Below are 17,340 nucleotides of genomic sequence, written 5' to 3'. Positions count from 1 at the left end.
TCTCCAGTTAGCTCATGCAAGTGGGCGGGCAATATGTTAGACTACTTGTGGAAATATGGAACAGAGGAGCCTTAGCCATAGGGCCAGCCCTCAAGGACCGCTTGGAAAAATCAAACCTGAATTTTATGAGATCAGGAATCCCAAGAAAGTGCGGCTTCTACTGGAAATCCAAGGCAGCTGTGGAAACCAGGCCATCTGGTAGACCCCCAAGCAGCAGGCCTTCACAGACCCTGCTCCAGCACTCTGCCATCAGAATCAGTCAGAGTTCTCCTCTCAGACTCTGCTTCTTCCCATCCATCTCTTCTCTTCTCCTCTTCCAAGTATGTGGTTGATTCTGCCGAAGTTCCCAGTTCACTAAGGCACAGCTCTCCTAGCCAGGACCCTGCGGAGGTCACTGGCCACTGCTGCTCAGGTAACAGCCAACAGAGGCTCATCAGGAGCTGGAGGCACTGCAGTTTCTCTAGGTGGGGAGGGGGATGGGGAGAGAGTAAGCAGGACCAGCCTGTGCCTGACCTTCATAGTACAGCTGGTGCCCAGAAGGGACGACTAAAAAGGTGTTCATCTCAGTTCGTGGAGGGAATAAGAGAACACAGACTCTTGGCTGTTATGTCCTCAGAGAATAGGCTTAATTCTGAAATCCAGATGGAGGGGACTCACTAAGAAACATCCCATGTGACCAGCTGCTTCTTGTTGGTGATGAACCCAAAACAGCAGCCCCAGTGTCTACCCATCTACCACCTTTTCATCCCTCTGTGGTGTCCAGTTTCCTCTATTACAATACAAATGCCACTTAGAAATAAATTTAACCAAAGATGTGCAAGACTTCTTTGCTAAAGACCACCAAATGTTATTGAGGAAAATAAAAGACCCAAATAAATGTACAGATGTACCATGTTCATGGATTGTAGGACTCAATATTGTTAAAATGTCAATTCCCTCCAGATTGATCTATAGATTCAATGTAATCCCAATAAAAATTCCAGAAGGAATTTTTCTAGAAACTGACTAGCAGCCAATTAGGTAGAAATTTAAGTAGTCAATTTTGTAGAAATAAGGACTAGAATAGCCAAAATAGTCTTAATAAAGAATAAAGTTGAAGGGCTTATAGTAGCTGCTTTTAAGATTTACTACAAACAATAATAATCGAGACAGTTTGGTATTAGCATGAGGGTACACAAAGACACCAATGGAACAGGAAACATCATCCAGAAATAGAACTACACATATATGATCAATTGATGTTCAACAAAGAAAGCAAGATAATTCAATGGGGAAAGACAAATATCTTCAACAAATGGGATGAAATAATTATCTACCCAAAAGGGAAAAAATGAACCACAACTCCATGTATCACATGGAAAACTTAAGCTGGATCCTACACATAAAGGAAATACAGCATCTTAAAAAAAAATAGAAAATATTGGTGCTTCTGGGTGGCTCAGTCAGTTAAGCATCCGACTTCAGCTCAGGTTATGATCTTGTAGTTTGTGAGTTTGAGCCCCACATCGGGCTCTGTGCTGACAGCTCAGAGCCTGAAGCCTGCTTCGGATTCTGTGTCTCCCCCTCTCTCTGCCCCTCCCATGCTCATGCTCTGTCTCTCAATAATAAATAAACTTTTAAAAAAATTTTTTTTAATTGAAAATATCTCCATGACCTTGAAGTAGGCAAACACTGCTTGGGCAAAACACTAAAAGCACTAACCATTAAAAAAAAATTTATAACTAAAATTCATTAAAAAAAATTTAAAATTTTCAACACCCCAACCCTAATAGCTACAATTAAACAGACTGACAACACCGAGGCACCTGGATGGCTCAGTTGGTTAAGTGTCCAACTTCAGCTCAGGTCATGATCTCACAGCTCATGAGTTCGAGCCTGGTGTTGGGCTGTTGCTGACAGCTCAGAGCCTGGAGCCTGCTTCAGATTCTGTGTCTCCCTCTCCCTCTGCTCCTCCCCCATTCGCACTCTGTCTTTCTCTCTCTCAAAAATAAATTTTAAAAACACTAAAAAAATAAAAATAAAAAAAACCAGACTGACAACACCAAATGTTAGTGAAGATATGGAGCAACCAAAACTCTCATATAGTGTTGATGGGAGTGTGAAATGATACAACTAATCTGGGAAAAAAAAGTCTATCAGTTTGTCATAAAACTAAAAATACAACTGTACACCGAACAATTCCATTTCTAGGTAAAAAAAAAAAAGTAAACACATGTCCCCCGGTATACTTTTACAAGAATATCCACACCAGTTTTGGGGCGCCTGGGTGGCTCAGTGGGTTAAGTGTCTGACTCCTGATTTCGACTCAGGTCATGATCTCACGGTCTGTGAGTCTGAGCCCCACCTCATGTATGCACTGACAACCTGAAGCCTGCTTGGGATTCTCTGTCTCCCTCTCTTTCTGCCCCCACCCACTTGCGATCTCTCTCTTTCTCAAACGAACATTAAAAAAAAGAATAGCCATACCAGTTTTATGCATAATATCTATAACTTGGAAACAGCCCAGCTCTCCATCTATAAGAAACTAGGGTAAAGTCATTCTACTCAGGAGAAAAGAAAAAAAAACACATAACAATATAACCAAATCTCAAAAACCTTATGCTTGGTGAAAGAAGCCTTACACAAATGAGTACCTAATATGTGATTCCAATTATAGGAAGTTCTTGAACAGACATGATTGGAAAAAGACACCACTGTGGCTGCCTCTGGGGGTCGAGTAGAACTGGGAAGGGGCATGGAAGCACTTTCTGGGGTGCCGGGAATGTTCCAGGTCTTTGTTTTAAAATAACAGTTTCATGGAAATAATATGTCAAACACCATGGCATTCACCTCTTTAATGGGTACAGTGCTGTGGGTTTTGGTATATTCACAGAGCTATGCAACTATCACCACTGTCTAGTTGCAGAGGAAACCAGATACCCACTAGCTCAGCCCCAACCAATCCCCCCCACCGCCCTGCCCAGCCCTAGAGAGGCCCCCTCACACCATTCTGTCAACCATCCATCTGCTTTCTGCCACAACAGATTTGCCTATTCTGGACACTGTGCATAAGTGGACTCACACACTCGGAGGCCTTTTGCATCTGGCTTCTTTCACTCAGCATCATTTTTTCAAGGTTCATCCACACTGTAGTGGGTACGAGAGCTTCCTTCCTACCGCTGAGCAACATTTGGTTGTATGGATAGACTACATTCTGTTCACCCATTCATTGATCATTTCAGTTGATGGACATTTGGAGAGGTGCTTAACTGGAAAAGGTACAAGGGAACAAACTTTCTGGGGTAATTAACATAGCAGTTACATGAGTGTATGTATTAGTCAAAGTTATTGAACTGAGGACTTAAGATACGTGCATTTTATTTTAGTGAGGAAACTATAATTCAAAAAAAGGGGCCCAAGAAAGAAAAGAATAAAGAAAGAGAGAATCCAGGGAGGAAGGGAGGGAGGGAGGGAGGAAATGAGGGAAGAAAGAAGGGAGAATGGAAGGAAGGAAGGGAGGGAGGGAGGGAGGGATGGATGGAGGGAGGGAGGAAGGGAGAGAAGAAAGGAGGGAGAATGGAAGGAAGGGAGGGAGGGAGGGAAGAAGGGAGGGAGGCAGAATGGAAGGAAGGGAGGAAGGGAGGAAGGGAGGGAGGGAGGGAGGAAATGAGGGAAGAAAGAAGGGAGAATGGAAGGAAGGAAGGGAGGGAGGGAGGGAGGGATGGAGGGAGGGAGGAAGGGAGAGAAGAAAGGAGGGAGAATGGAAGGAAGGGAGGGAGGGAGGGAAGAAGGGAGGGAGGCAGAATGGAAGGAAGGGAGGAAGGGAGGGAGGGAGGAAGGGAGGAAGGGAGGGAGGAAGGGAGGGAGGGAGGGAGGGAGGAAGGGAGGGAGGGAGGAAGGGAGGGAGGGAGGAAGGGAGGAAGGGAGGGAGGGAGGAAGGGAGAGAGGCAGGCAGGCAGGCAAGCCGGCCCGGGCCGGGCCGGGCCGGGAGGGAGGGGAAATCACCCAGGCCAAACAGCCCTGGTTTCCTGTGGGCTGTAGCAACTGCTCCTAGTAAGCGTTGGGCTGTGCCAGTATCATCCCGTGACCCTGAGAAAATCAGAGCATGCTGCTCGCAGGGCACATTCCCTCCTGCGGAGAACCCGCCTTGTGCTGCCAGCTTGCTGGAGAAGGCACTCAGCTGGGCTGCAGGGCGTCTGCTTTGGGCTGGCCCACCCCCACGTGGGCCGGAGTCTGAGCACACTCCCTTTTGCCTGCCATGCAGCTGGTGGGCATGGCAGTTCTAGCTCTTGATGTAAATCGATACACTCACGGCTGGCTTGCCATTCAGTCCCTAGGGAGGAAGGAGAAGCTCCCGCACTGGGAGGAAGGAGGCGGCAGCCGGCAAGGAAGGAGGCCTGAGGACTTGGCCACCACTGCATCGAGACACCCTGGCCAATGAATACTCTGTCTCCTGGTCAAAAGACACCTAGTATTCTGCAGGTTAAAGATGGTCAAACAGCAGGCATTTTCATTCCGCTCAACCCTTAGGCCATCCACTGGTTGTAAGATTCTGTGCGGGGCTGGCGACCCTCTGTTCTAATTGTGTTTGGGGTGGGGGTGGGCAGCAGGGTACATGCAGAAAAAAATAAGTGATAATAAATAATCTGAGGTGGCGGACGCCAAGTGCCATGCCAGTGCGAGCTACAGATCACACCGTGAAAGCTCAAACAGCAGAGAAGCCACTTCATGCCAATCTGTCACCACATGCTAAGTGTTGGGGCCCGGGAAGCCAGGATTGATCAGGGGTGGCCCCACGCTCCAAGATGCTCCCTCGTGGTCCAGGGATGCAGACTAACTTGCAAACCCAGAATTGGAAAGCACCATGGTCGTCATTAGAGTGACGGGGCGTCTGAGTTCTGCCAATCTGGAGCTTCTGGCTGACAGTGGGGGCAGCACAGTGGGAGAGGGGAGACAGGTGAGGTCAAACTGGGGACATTCCAGACAGGAGAAAGAAAGGCCCTCCCAGTATCTGCACAGAAGTGGAAAGATGCACAGACCAAGGAAGGTCTTGGTTTGACCAGAGACATGCTCACGGTCGGCACAGCTACAGGAAGGAAGGCTGAGGAGCATCAGGCTGGAGGGAGAGGGGGCTTGGGGAAGACTTCTTGGAAGAGCCAGCCAGCACAAGGCCCTGAACGATGGGAAGAAGCAAGCCATGCAAACAGGAACACAGAGCAGAAGCTGGGTCTCTGGGTGGGGGTCCTGCACAGGGTACGGTGAACAATGCCCCCCAAAAGAGGCCTACCTCCTAATCCCCCCAAACGTGTGGATATGTCACCTAACATGGAAAAGGGGGCTCTGTTTATGTGATAAAGTTAAAGGTCTTGAGAAGGAGAGATTATCCTGCATTACTCACTGGGCCCAATATAAACACAACGGTCCTCGTAAGAGGGACACAAGAGGTCGGAGTACAGAGTAGAGGAGACCACAGGAGTCAGAGGCTGGGGTGACAGGAGGGAGGGGCCGCAATGCAGGCTGACTTCAGACTCTAAGAGGCAAGGAAATGCAAGCCTCCAGAAGGAACACAGACCGGCAGACACCTTGGTTTCCAACATGTGAGACTTATCTCAGACTTCAGACCCCAGAACTGCAGGATAACATAATTGTGTTGTTTAGAGCCACTCAGTGTGGTAACTTGTTATAGTAATAACAGGAAACACGCACTGCAGCATCAATGGGAATGCAACTTACACATAGCCCCTACATATCCCCTCTTCCCAGCCCCAACAGATACATTTACTTCCCTCTGGAGATTTCATGCCATCAAAAAGAGTCCGAATGCAGAAGCATGGTTAACAAATGTGGTTACATTATCTGCTACTTTGTTCGTTCATCACTTAGCAAATGACAGGAACAGAGCGAGGTCTGTGATCCATACTGACATCCCTGCCCCCAGTGAGCTCAGAATCCAGTGGGGGGTGCAGACGTGTCAACAGCCAGTCACCACACAAGGTGACAAACCCTTAATGGAGATAGGAAGAGGGGAACACGGCAGCACCAGGGAGAGCCAGCTGGTGTGGCTTCCCGAGAATGGAATGGTCCAACACAGGGAGTCTTGGCTGCGCAACGAGGCAGGACGAGGGGGAAGGCAGGCAAATGGAACTGTATTTAGCAGAACGGAGGTGGCAGGAGATACGGCTGGTCTGGGGGAACGGCAGGTGAAGTGAGCGTGGCCAAAACAGGGACCAGAGGCTGGGACAGGTGCTTCCTGATTACAAGGTGGAAACAACTGCTTCATGGCCACCTTCTCAGCCCTGCCTTGGTGAGATTAAAAGGCCAGGAGCTGCAGGAAGATTCGCGGCAGAGATGGGTGAGGGCTCGAGGGGCAGCCCTGGTGCAAACACAACATGAGCCTTCAAGCTCCAAGAGACAGCACAGCACCCAAAGGAGACACTGGGTAGGGAAGACCACCTGGCTAAGCACTCTGACCCTGTCCGCCCCATGTGACACCTCGTCCTTCGATTCATCGCACTGCAGGTGACATTGCCACTACATGCAGACTTCGGGGTGCCCTGCGTCCCTGTTGCCCCTGGCACCAAGAGACAACACAGTCTTCCCATTGCTTACTTTCATGAGCAACCTAAGGAGGAGGTGATTCCCACCCTAGGAACAGCCTGGCTCCTGACCTGAGCCATCACCAGATGGCTGGTATCACCCATGACAAGGAACGAGCCAACAACGGCCACAGCGCTGAAACACTACTGCATGTGGGCGTGGCCAGATGACATTTGGTCACAAGGGTGAGGAAACGTGGAGATGGAAGTGATGCAAAGAAGAACAGAAGGGAAGCACAGAGGGAAGGAGGAAAAGAGAGGGGGCAACGGGGACAGAGGTGGAGAGCCGGAAGAGTGGACACCTGCCCTTGCACAAGGGATGCAGTTCAGGCTGTCCCAGACAGAGAGCTTTCTAGGACCCCCGACCTCAGGGGACAAGATCTGTGCCACGGCAGCATTGCAGGCTGTGAAGCGACAGGGACACAGTCAGGCCTCTAACCCAGTGAGGCCACACACCTCACCCGTCATGCAAATCAGAGGAACGTGAGGAACTGTGTTAAATACCAAGGGGAAGATTTTGCAAATAGTTTTTTTTGAATTGTCACTGCTTAAGTGCGAAGACTCTCAAGTCTGAGAAGCAACATTTCATTCTCTCTGAGCCCTCAGAAATTTTTAAAAAAGGAGAACTCACTGTACTCGGGAAACCTGCGTTGGTGTGGGCCCACGCTCGGCAGAACGTGGCGGAGGGGGGTGGGCAAAGTTACGGAGCTCCTCGGGACAGTTTCCACTCCAGATGGTGTGGGTGTGGAAGCTGCGAGGGCTGAGCAGGCAGGAGAGAAAGCAAACCAGGAGAGAAGCCCACTCGGAACAAAGGGACAGGAGCACGTGGGGAAAGGCCAACGATTCAGCTCAGGTGCACAGAGGCGCCCTGGTGTCCACCGTCCTGGCTGTTCCTTTGCCATGAAGGCTCCAGAACCAGAGTCTGTGGGCCAGGCGGGCCAGGGAACTGGGAACTCTGGCTCTATTATCACGAATCGGCCCGCAGCCCTGGACCAGCCGCCTCCTCTCTTGGATCCGCTACCTTATTTTGCAAAGGATGGTGTGTGGCGGGCTGACACTCTTTCTGGGAATGTCTGGGACCTACAGAAGCACCACTGCTGGACGAGAGGGGCTTGACAAACCTCTGCCCCCGATCCTGCCCAAATATGTTTCTAGCACTTCTAACCTTCAGGTATTTGCTGTTTTCCCTGTAGCTTCCTTGGCCACTGACCTTTCTTACTGGGCCAGGAAGCTTGCAAGGGGCCCCCTCCTCCAGATTTATCCGGGACAGACGGGCTGGGTCAGAATCGTGCAGAGCAAAGCCTCAGCAAAGCTCTCCATACACCTGCAATTCTATGACTGGAGCCTTTCAAAGGCTCTCAGCCTGAGAAAGCACAAGGTCTTGGTGAGGTTTCCTGGCCGGCTCGGGGCTGGCTTTATGCCACAGTAACATGCCCAGGGCTGCATGGCCTAGAACCCCTTCAGGCTCCTCTTCCCCAACCCTTGAAAAAAACCTCGATTTTTATGCCCTCAAAACCCTGCTCCGCTCAGACTGCTGTGACCAGACGCAGAACAGGTGTGGGAATGGCGGAGGGGCACTTTTAGGGCCCTATGTAATACAGCTCAGGCAACCGCTTGCCCCTTTCCTGGTGGCATCCGCCAACCTTGATGTTCTCCCTCCCATAAGCCCCTGCAAATCCGGGGTGAGGCCCAGAGACGACCCAGGCTGGTGGTTCTGCCACTTTCCACTTCTGCCAAATACAGAGGTTTGCTCATCCCCACAGATGCAGTAAGGAGGTCCCCCCGGGTTAGAAGAACCTAACACAGAATCAGACTGAAGGAATAAAACTGGATTAGGGAAACCGGAGGGAGACGGGGTGACTGGAACTCTGGGTAGGAATGCAGATTCACCACAACTGGGTGAGGTTCACTCCTGCTCCGCAGAGCTGGCTAATGAAACAGTAACATTCGCTCTTATCGTGGGTACTGGTTTACTTCTACGTTCAAAAGGCAGCATTTGAAGAAGAGTTGTTGAGAGATACTTCACCTGGTATAAAATTTGCCCATTTAAACTGCACAATTCAATGGCTTTTAGTATGTGTGCAGAGTTGTGAAACCATCACCACTAAGTTTAGAACATTCCATTACCCCTGAAAAGAAAGCCCATACCCAGGAGCACTCAGGGCCCCTGCTGTTCCCCCGGGCCCACCGGCCCTGGGCAAACAGTAATCTGCAGAGCATTTTACCCCGGCACGCACTTTCCCTACCGTGAGGGTATGCGATGCAGCAGATGACAGGGGTGTCTTAAACCAAGATCTCATGACCCACAAACACATGGCCAACAAGCACAAGAAAAGACATTCAACATCACAGATCATTAGGGGAATGCAAATCAAAGCAACAACGAGATACCACCTCACACCCATTCAGGATGACTATTGTCCAAAAAACAGAAAATATCAAGTGCTGGTGAGGATGTGGAGAAATTGGAACACCTGTGCACTGTTGGCGGGAATGCAGAATGGTGCAGCCACTGTGGAAAACAGTATGGTGGTCCCCTCAAAAACTAAAATTAGAATTACCATATAACCCGGAAATTGCACTTCTGGGTATATACCCAAAATAATTAAAAGCAGGATCTTAGTGGGGCCCCTGGGGCCCCACTTAAGTGTCTGACTCTTGGTTTTGGCTCAGGTCATGGTCTCATGGTTCTTGAGTTTGAGCCCCACATAGGGCTTATATGCTGGCCGTGTGGAGTCTGCTTGGGATTCTCTCTCCCCTCTCTGCCCCTCTCCCACTCACGCATGCTCTCTCTCTCAAAAATAAAAAAACTTAGGGGCGCCTGGGTGGTGCAGTCGGTTAAGCGTCCGACTTCAGCTAGGTCACGATCTCGCGGTCTGTGAGTTCGAGCCCCGCGTCGGGCTCTGGGCTGATGGCTCAGAGCCTGGAGCCTGTTTCTGATTCTGTGTCTCCCTCTCTCTCTGCCCTTCCCCCGTTCATGTTCTGTCTCTCTCTGTCCCAAAAATAAATAAACGTTGGAAAAAAAAAAATTTTTAAAAAAATAAAAAAACTTAAAAATTTTTTTTAATGTTTATTTTTGAGAGAGAGACAGATTGCAAGTGGGGGAGGGTGAGAGAGAGAGGGAGACGCAGAATCCAAAGCAGGCTCCAGGTTCTGAGCTGTTAGCACTTAGCCCGATGTGGGGCTTGAACTCATGAACCGTGAGATCATGACCTGAGCTGAAGTCGGACACTCAACTCACTGAGCAACCCAGGCACCCCAAATAAATAAACATTTTTAAAAAGCAGGATCTTAGAGAGACATTTGCACACTCATGTTCATATAATTATTATATACACAGAATTATTCTCCATAGCTAAAAGATGAAAGCAACTCAAGGGTCCAACAACTGATGAGTAGATAAACAAATGTGGTATATACATACAATGGATATTACTCCTCCTTAAAAAGGAAAATTCTGACACGTGCCACATCATGCAGAAACCTCGGAGCCACTGTGCTCACTGAAAGAAGACACTCACAAAAAGACAAATATAGGGGCGCCTGGGTGGCGCAGTCGGTTAAGCGTCCGACTTCAGCCAGGTCACGATCTCGCGGTCCGGGAGTTCGAGCCCCGCGTCAGGCTCTGGGCTGATGGCTCAGAGCCTGGAACCTGTTTCCAATTCTGTGTCTCCCTCTCTCTCTGCCCCTCCCCCATTCATGCTCTGTCTCTCTCTGTCCCAAAAATAAATAAACGTTGAAAAAAAAAAAAAAGGCAAATATACTGTATGATTCCACTTACATGAGGTACCTAGAGTAGTAAAATTCATAGACTGAAAGTACAGCGGTGGTTGCCAGGGGATGGGGGATGGGGAGTCAGTGTTTTATAGATACAGAGTTTCGGTTTTCCAAAAGGAAAAGAATTCTGGAGATGGTGGTGGTGATGGCTGCACGGGAATATGAATGTACTTAATGCCCCTGAGCTGTACACTCAAAAAAAATGGTCAGGATGGTACTTACGGCTACCTATCAGTTGACTTTATGCTAATCAAAAGGAGACTATCCAGGTGGGCCTCACCTAATCACACTTAAGTCTTTAAAAGCAAAGGGTTTTGGGGGCACCTGGGTGGCTCAGTCAGTCGAGCATCTGACTCTTCATTTCAGCTCAGGTCTTGATCCCAGGTCCTGGGATCGAGCCCTGTGTTGGGCTCTACACTCACAGGGCAGAGCCTGCTTGGGATTCCCTCTCTCTCCCTTTGCCCCTCTCCTCTACTGGCACTTTCTCTCTCTCTCTCAAATTAAAAAAACAAAAAACAAAAAAAGCAAAGGGTTCTCTCCTGCTGATAACAGAAGAGGAAGTCAGAGATTCAAACCAAGAGGGGATTTGAGGCCCCACTGCTGTACTGAAGATGGAGAGGACACATGGGAAAGACTAAGAGTGGCCTCCATGAGCTGGGGGCAACGCCCAGCTGACAGCCACCTGTTCTGCCTGGACGCATGACCAGCACGGCCTGCAGAGGTGGGAGATAATGAGTCGTGTTAACCCGCTAAGTTGGATCATTTGTTAGAAAGCAATAGAAGACTGATTGGATCTCCTAATTGGGGCCAGAAAGGGAAAGAAGACATTTTAGGGAGCAGAGATGACTCTCAGTGATTGACTTTGTCTTTTTCACATATTTCCACTTCCTCTAGAAAGCCTCCCCCGCCACCCTCCCGAGAGCCTTTGCGGATCCTCGCCTCTGTCTTCCTCTGTCGGTAATTATCTGCCACTCCCTTGGCCCTGCGCACAAGGGCCTGCCAGCCGGAAGGGCCTCCCAGTCATCTCGCTTTCTCAAATCTGGTCTAAGGACTTCCAACACAGAAGCCACAACTTGACCTTTTTCATCTTTCCCAAAGCTCCCAGTACAGGGCCAAGCACACTATAAACTAGCTCACAAATTCTTGTTCACTAAGCCATTTCCTTTCAGTTCCAGTGACCAGCAAGGTCAATGAAGGCATTCAAACCTGATGTGGCCACAGGCACATGGAGAGCCTTTCCCCTAAGACTGGCTTCACCACCACCTGAGAGTAACAAAGCACAGAGATGGTGATACCCCATTTCTGAAGCCTGACTTTTCATTAACACTGGCCAGTCACATTTTCCAGCATGAGTTGGGCTACCATTTCTCTGAAGTTTTTTTTTTTTTTTTAATGTTTTTCTACAACTGAAATTTGACAACACAGAGGAAGTAAGAAGAGGATGACATGAGGTCCCACAAAATGTGCTACCTGTGTTTTGTTCCACAACAACCTTACCCTGAATGCCTGCCAAGTCCAGACAGCATGGTGAGACCCCAAAAACAGAGAGCTAAATCACAATAGCCCCTACTCTTGGGCTGTCATCCAAGTATCCCCTGAGCACAGAGGTCATAGCAGAGTCTTTGACACTTTGGAAACTAGGAGGTTGGATTTCTTCAGGTCGGACCACAGAATCAGGTCTCCTACAGGCAGGCAATGGGTGGGGTTCCCTTCTGCATTCTGTCCTGCTCCAGGGACTGTGGGGACGCCTTCTGTGCCCCACCCTGGACTCCAATAACACGCATATGATGTCACTGTCTAGATGTGCAACAGTCTTGGCCAATTTTATCCAAAGCCCTCAAGCACAGATTAAAAAGTAAATCCATAGCATTTGGACAGACCTCTACAGTTTACAAGCCACTGTCACATTAACTGTCTCATTTGATCCTCCCAGGAGCCCTAAGAGGTAGGAGGAGTAGATTATCATCGCCCAATTACCGATGAGGAAACTGAGGCTCAGGGAGCTGAAGTGACTTACCCAGAGTTACCTGGTTTGGAAGCCAAAAAACCATGTTCTTCCACGTTGGATCTAGTCTTTGAGCCTAAATGGGAACTCAGCACAGACAGGCTAGGCTCTCCCCAGCTGGCCTTCACAGCTGGTGCCTTGAGAGTTTCTCTATAGAAAGAGTGAAGGAGAGGCTGGGAATCAGGAACAAAAAGAAAGTACAATGGTGCCTCATATTCTAGTAATATTTCATCTTTTTCAAAGAACTCACATATTTCTTGTCTCATTTGGTTCACCGAACAATCCCATAAGGTCAAGACAAGTATATTGTCATCAAAACTTGGATCAGAACTAGTCCCCAACTTTTCTGATTCCAAGACTCTTTCTATAAGATAAGGGACAGCATTCTTGCCACTGAGACCCTCCTTTCGTCCCTTTGGCCCTGAAGGGTCAAGACCAAGAGACCACTGGATACCCTTCTCTTGTGTGGCCACACAGGTCCAACTTACAGTGACCTTTCATTTCCCTATGTGATCCCCTGCCAGAAACTGGGCCCAGAATGCAGGCCCCTCCCCCTTCTGGTTTTAGGACTGCTTTTACAGAACCAATGTTTTTTTAAGTTTATTTCTTTTCAGAGACAGAGAGAGAGCGTGCGAGTGCACACACGTGTGGGGGAGGGGGAGGGAGAGGCGGGAAAGAATCCCAAGCAGGCACCACACTGTCAGCATGGAGCCTGATGTGGGGCTCGAACTCACAAACTGTGAGATCACGACTTGAGCTGAAACCAAGAGCTGGACGCTTAACTGACTGAGCCCCCGAGGTGCCCCACAAAACTAATCTTATGTAACCGATACACCAGGGGGAATGGAATCTGCTAGACTATTGCTCACCCACTGAACACACATTTTCTGAGGAGGGTATCACTCTAGGCTACTCACTGGGAGTTTGAGAAATACCTCAGGCATATTCCCTAACAGAAGCTCACGATCTTGATCTAGTGGAACTGGCGAAAACACAAACACGTACATGACAAGGTACACGACATTCACTAGTACATGACAAGATGGAACAAATGTCACAACACAGTTATAAGCAAAGGGCTGCATGCAGATCAGCATCATGCTGGCTGGTGGGAAGGAAGAGTCTTTATGAAAAAAGAGGCGTTGGGCGCCTGGGTGGCTCAGCCAGTTGAGCTTCCAACTTCGGCTCAGGTCACGATCTCACAGTTTGTGAGTTCGAGCCCCGCATCAGGCTCTCTGCCATCAGTGCAGAGCCAGCTCTCCGATCCTCTGTCTAGCTCTCTCTCTGCCTGTCCTCTGCTCTTTCTCTCTCTTTCTCAAAATAAATAAAAAAAACTTAAAAAGTAAAAGAAAAAAGAGGTGTTTAAGCGGAAGGATGACTGGAGAATCTTGACAAGTAGGAAGATGCAGGCTGTAGAAACAGCATTAACATTTGGGAACTAAGGATATAGTCCCTTGTGAGGGCAGCATGAAGTCCACTCGGCCCCCGATCTCCCACTGAGGCTGGCTGGGATCCAGCTTAGACCCCCAGCTAGATCTAGGCTGGATCCTGCCTCCATCCCAAGGGAACCCAGGAGACTGGGGCCACTTGCTCCGTCCTCCAGGTTCTGTGGACTTGCAGCCCCACCCACCAAATGTTAACTGCCCTCTTCACAACTCATCTCTTCCGCTCTCTAGTTGGTTCTCACATGTGTCTTGCATTCCCAACTAGACTAAAATACTGGTCTCCTGATTCCTTGAGAACATAGCAAGGCATGCCTATATCCCATCCCAGCCAGCATGAGGTGGGCACACAGTAGGCCCAACAACCTGTTTGTTGACTGGCTGCCGAAGTCTATAGGCCCAAGAATCACAACTGTACAAACAGGTAGACAAGAAGGGGCAGTACTTGTAACCCTAGCCTGGGATTACAGGGAAGGGGTTAGGAGAAGACACATTATTTCTGGCTTTAAGGTTACATTTTATAGAACTGATCTAAAGTTAAATCAAGGGGCTTAGACTTGCGGGGTCACTCTGGGGGGACTGCCCTGTGTTTCACATTCTGTTCTCTCTTAGACCAATGTCCCAAGGTCTCCTTAATCCATTTTTCTAGTTCCTGCTTGTAAACATCTTCCAATGAAACATAATGTCTCATAGTTCCTCTTGAAAAGAGTTACAGAAAGGCTGGCATAGTTGCCATTTCCAGTCTAGAGACTGGAGGACGATGCCAGAGGTGAGAGCAGAGTCAGGGCAAGAGGTGGGGGTGGCGAGGACCCCAGGGCACAGTACAGCCTCCTACCGGTTGGTCTCCAAGGAGCCAAAGTCTCAGCTGAAGTGCTGGGTGGACAGACTTTACAAACAGGGAAACTGGATAGGGTCAAAACCCAAACAGGTCACAGCACACCCAGAATGGAGCAGGGGCAAGCAATGAACATCATCAGCTAGGAGCTGGGGGATGGGGTAGGTGAAAAGAACCAAATGCCCAGGTGGGTTCAAAGGCAGAGAATTTTAGTTTTAGGGATTTTTCTAATCCAACCCTCTTTAATCCCACAGGTGGGGTCCTCAAAAAGTTCTTTCCTGGGGCACCTGGGTGGCTCAGTTGGTTAAGCACCCGACTTCGGCTCAGGTCATGATCTCACGGCTCAGTAATTTGAGCCTGTGTTAGGCTCTGTGCTCACATCTCAGAGCCTGAAGCCAGCTTCAGATTCTGTGTCTCCCTCTCTCTCTGCCCCTCCCCCACTCGCACTCTGTCTCTCTCTCTCTCTCTCAAAAATAAACATTAAGAAATCCACACCAAAAACAAAAAGTTATTTCCTGTGATAGTCTAACCCTGTTCTACTCAGTGTCTCTCTGCGTCTTTGACCTTCCACTTCATCCTCCATATTGCTGTCAGACTGATCTTTCCACAACACAGATCAGTTCAGTGTCTCCCCTCCACATTCAGAAGGTCCGAAGTCAGCGTGACCCAGTAAGGCCTTCTCTGCTAGATCCAGACAGGGTTTGGAGTCTTATCTCCTCTCTACACGCCACTGACGTCATTCCCCCCAACAACGTCCTGCACAACACTCTCCAAAGTTGTAAGACTTACTCCTGTCTGCCAGGAGAATCCCAATTCCAAGGTCCAGCTCAAATGTGTCCTGTTCAGTTAAATCTCCCTGTGCTCATTCATTCCCCCAGGAAAGATGTGTTTACTTTCTCTTCCAGGCTCCCAAAACACCTCCGTAGAGCATTTATCACCCTGACTCGAACTGATTTTACAGAGACTGAGAGGCCACCAGGAATAGGGATTGGTTTTGCCTTCTCATTGCTCACCTTGTCCTTACTTCGCACGGCAGGAGTAGGTGGTCAAAACACGTTTACTGAAAGAAGAAACCTTTCCTTTTTTTTTTTTTTAGTTTTCACTTTTAAGTAATCTCTACACCCAGTGTGGGACTCAAACTCACAACTCCGAGACTGAAAGTCGCTTGCTCTACGGACTGAGCCAGTCAGGTGTCCCAAACCCCTTTCCTTTATAGCCGCACATTGAGTTCCTGGTGGGGCCCAGTTAAGGTCGAGGTTGTCTGATGCCCAGGTCAAGGCACTGCTTTCTAGGCTGCTTCTATCAGTTTTTCGTGAACACGCACCTGGATGGCTCCTTACTAACCTGGACTTTCAGACACTGGGACAGTGACAGGCATCAACCGTCCCAAGTTAGCACCAAGCTGCTAACTGTAAAGAGAGACTCCTGTGTCTCTCCTGAGGAAGAGATTTGATTCAAAAAGGCTTTAAACCGAGCTGTAGGCGGCGACAGAGCAGGTGAGTCATCCCAGCCCACACCCGTTCTCTACTGAAGGGCCCCAGCGTCTGTGTGTCTGTGGTCAAATGGGAAATGGGTACTCTGAGCTGACTCGGGTCCCAGGGAGGGGGATGCTGATGTTATGGCCAAGGACCCTTCACCCATGGTGATGAAGCAGAAGTGATGGCCTTTATCTATGACAGCAAACATAAAGGGACTCAGAGAGCACAGGGGATGGCCTCAGAGAAGCTGCAGCCGTGGTAATGGCCAAGGGACGCAGCTCGCCGCTCTTGGGGCCCCATCTGGACCCCTTGCACCCACACAGCCTGTCTCCACCGCCAGCCCTCACCCGTGTCACTTCATTTCCCTAAACTCAAAGCTCCTCAAGAGAAACACAAGGTGCCCTCCACCACCCATCCCCCAGACTCAACCAGGACATCTATACTGCAGTTGAATTTTGTTTTAAGCAAAGTCAGCATGTAAAGTTGAGGGATAAATCTTCATTTTACAAACTCTTTTCACCACCACGAGCTCCCCTAAGGCCTTCACTCACTGGGGGCTTACTTACCATGTGTAAGTTCCTCTGTTAGGAGCTGGAGAGATACGAACACCACTGCAGTACAGTCCCTGCCCTCAACCACGTAAGCAAGTTCCATATGCGAGTTACTGTACATGCAGGAAATAACGTGCTAAATCCTTCAGAGGAGATTCACAAAGTGAGTCTGGGAATCTGGAGGCGAATGAGTTTAGAGGGACATCGTTCGGGAGATGGCACAGAAGTTGGGCTTTAGAGAACGGGTTGGATATTGTCACTCTGAAGCACGTCAAATGGCCTTCCATATGGAGGAGGTGTTGTCAGCAAAGGCCTGTGGGTGGAATCAAATGTCAGGCAGCTCCGTGTGGAAACCCACCAGGGCAGGCTGAAACAGCACATCCGACAGGCCCAAGCCCCAGGGGCACAGGCCAAGGCACAGGGAAAATGCTCCGAACAGCAAAGGTCAACATGAACGTAAATACTGCAGCAGCAGGACTTATTCGGGGCGAGAAGTGGGCCAGGATGGCCTTGGAATCCGGCCAGAGGTCAAAGGCCAGCTCTACCCTCAACAGCTGTGTGATCTTGAACAAGTTACCCAACCGAAGTCTAGGTCTTCCCGTCTGCAAGGCCGCTCCCTGACACTTCCTACCTAGTGTGTCACTAAGAAATGAAATGAGATGATGGAGAGGACACAT

General features: G+C 49.2%; 1 long non-coding RNA gene across 3 annotated transcripts in view; it reads right to left on the bottom strand.

Moving 5' to 3' along the window:
- Positions 1-17,340, bottom strand: part of LOC122471736 — a 36,420-nt gene that overhangs the window by 16,487 nt on the left and 2,593 nt on the right. For all 3 annotated transcript variants that reach the window (XR_006294257.1, XR_006294258.1, XR_006294256.1), the window contains exons 3-4: positions 16,679-16,976; positions 12,370-12,507 (exon numbers count right to left, since the gene is read on the bottom strand). This is a non-coding gene — a long non-coding RNA (uncharacterized LOC122471736). The remainder of the gene's footprint in view (positions 1-12,369; positions 12,508-16,678; positions 16,977-17,340) is intronic.

This window comes from Prionailurus bengalensis, chromosome E3 (assembly GCF_016509475.1).
Source record: "Prionailurus bengalensis isolate Pbe53 chromosome E3, Fcat_Pben_1.1_paternal_pri, whole genome shotgun sequence".
Classification (NCBI taxonomy): Eukaryota; Metazoa; Chordata; class Mammalia; order Carnivora; family Felidae; genus Prionailurus; species Prionailurus bengalensis.
Note: the sequence above shows the minus strand (reverse complement) of the source record. Positions and strands in the feature narration are given on the sequence as shown.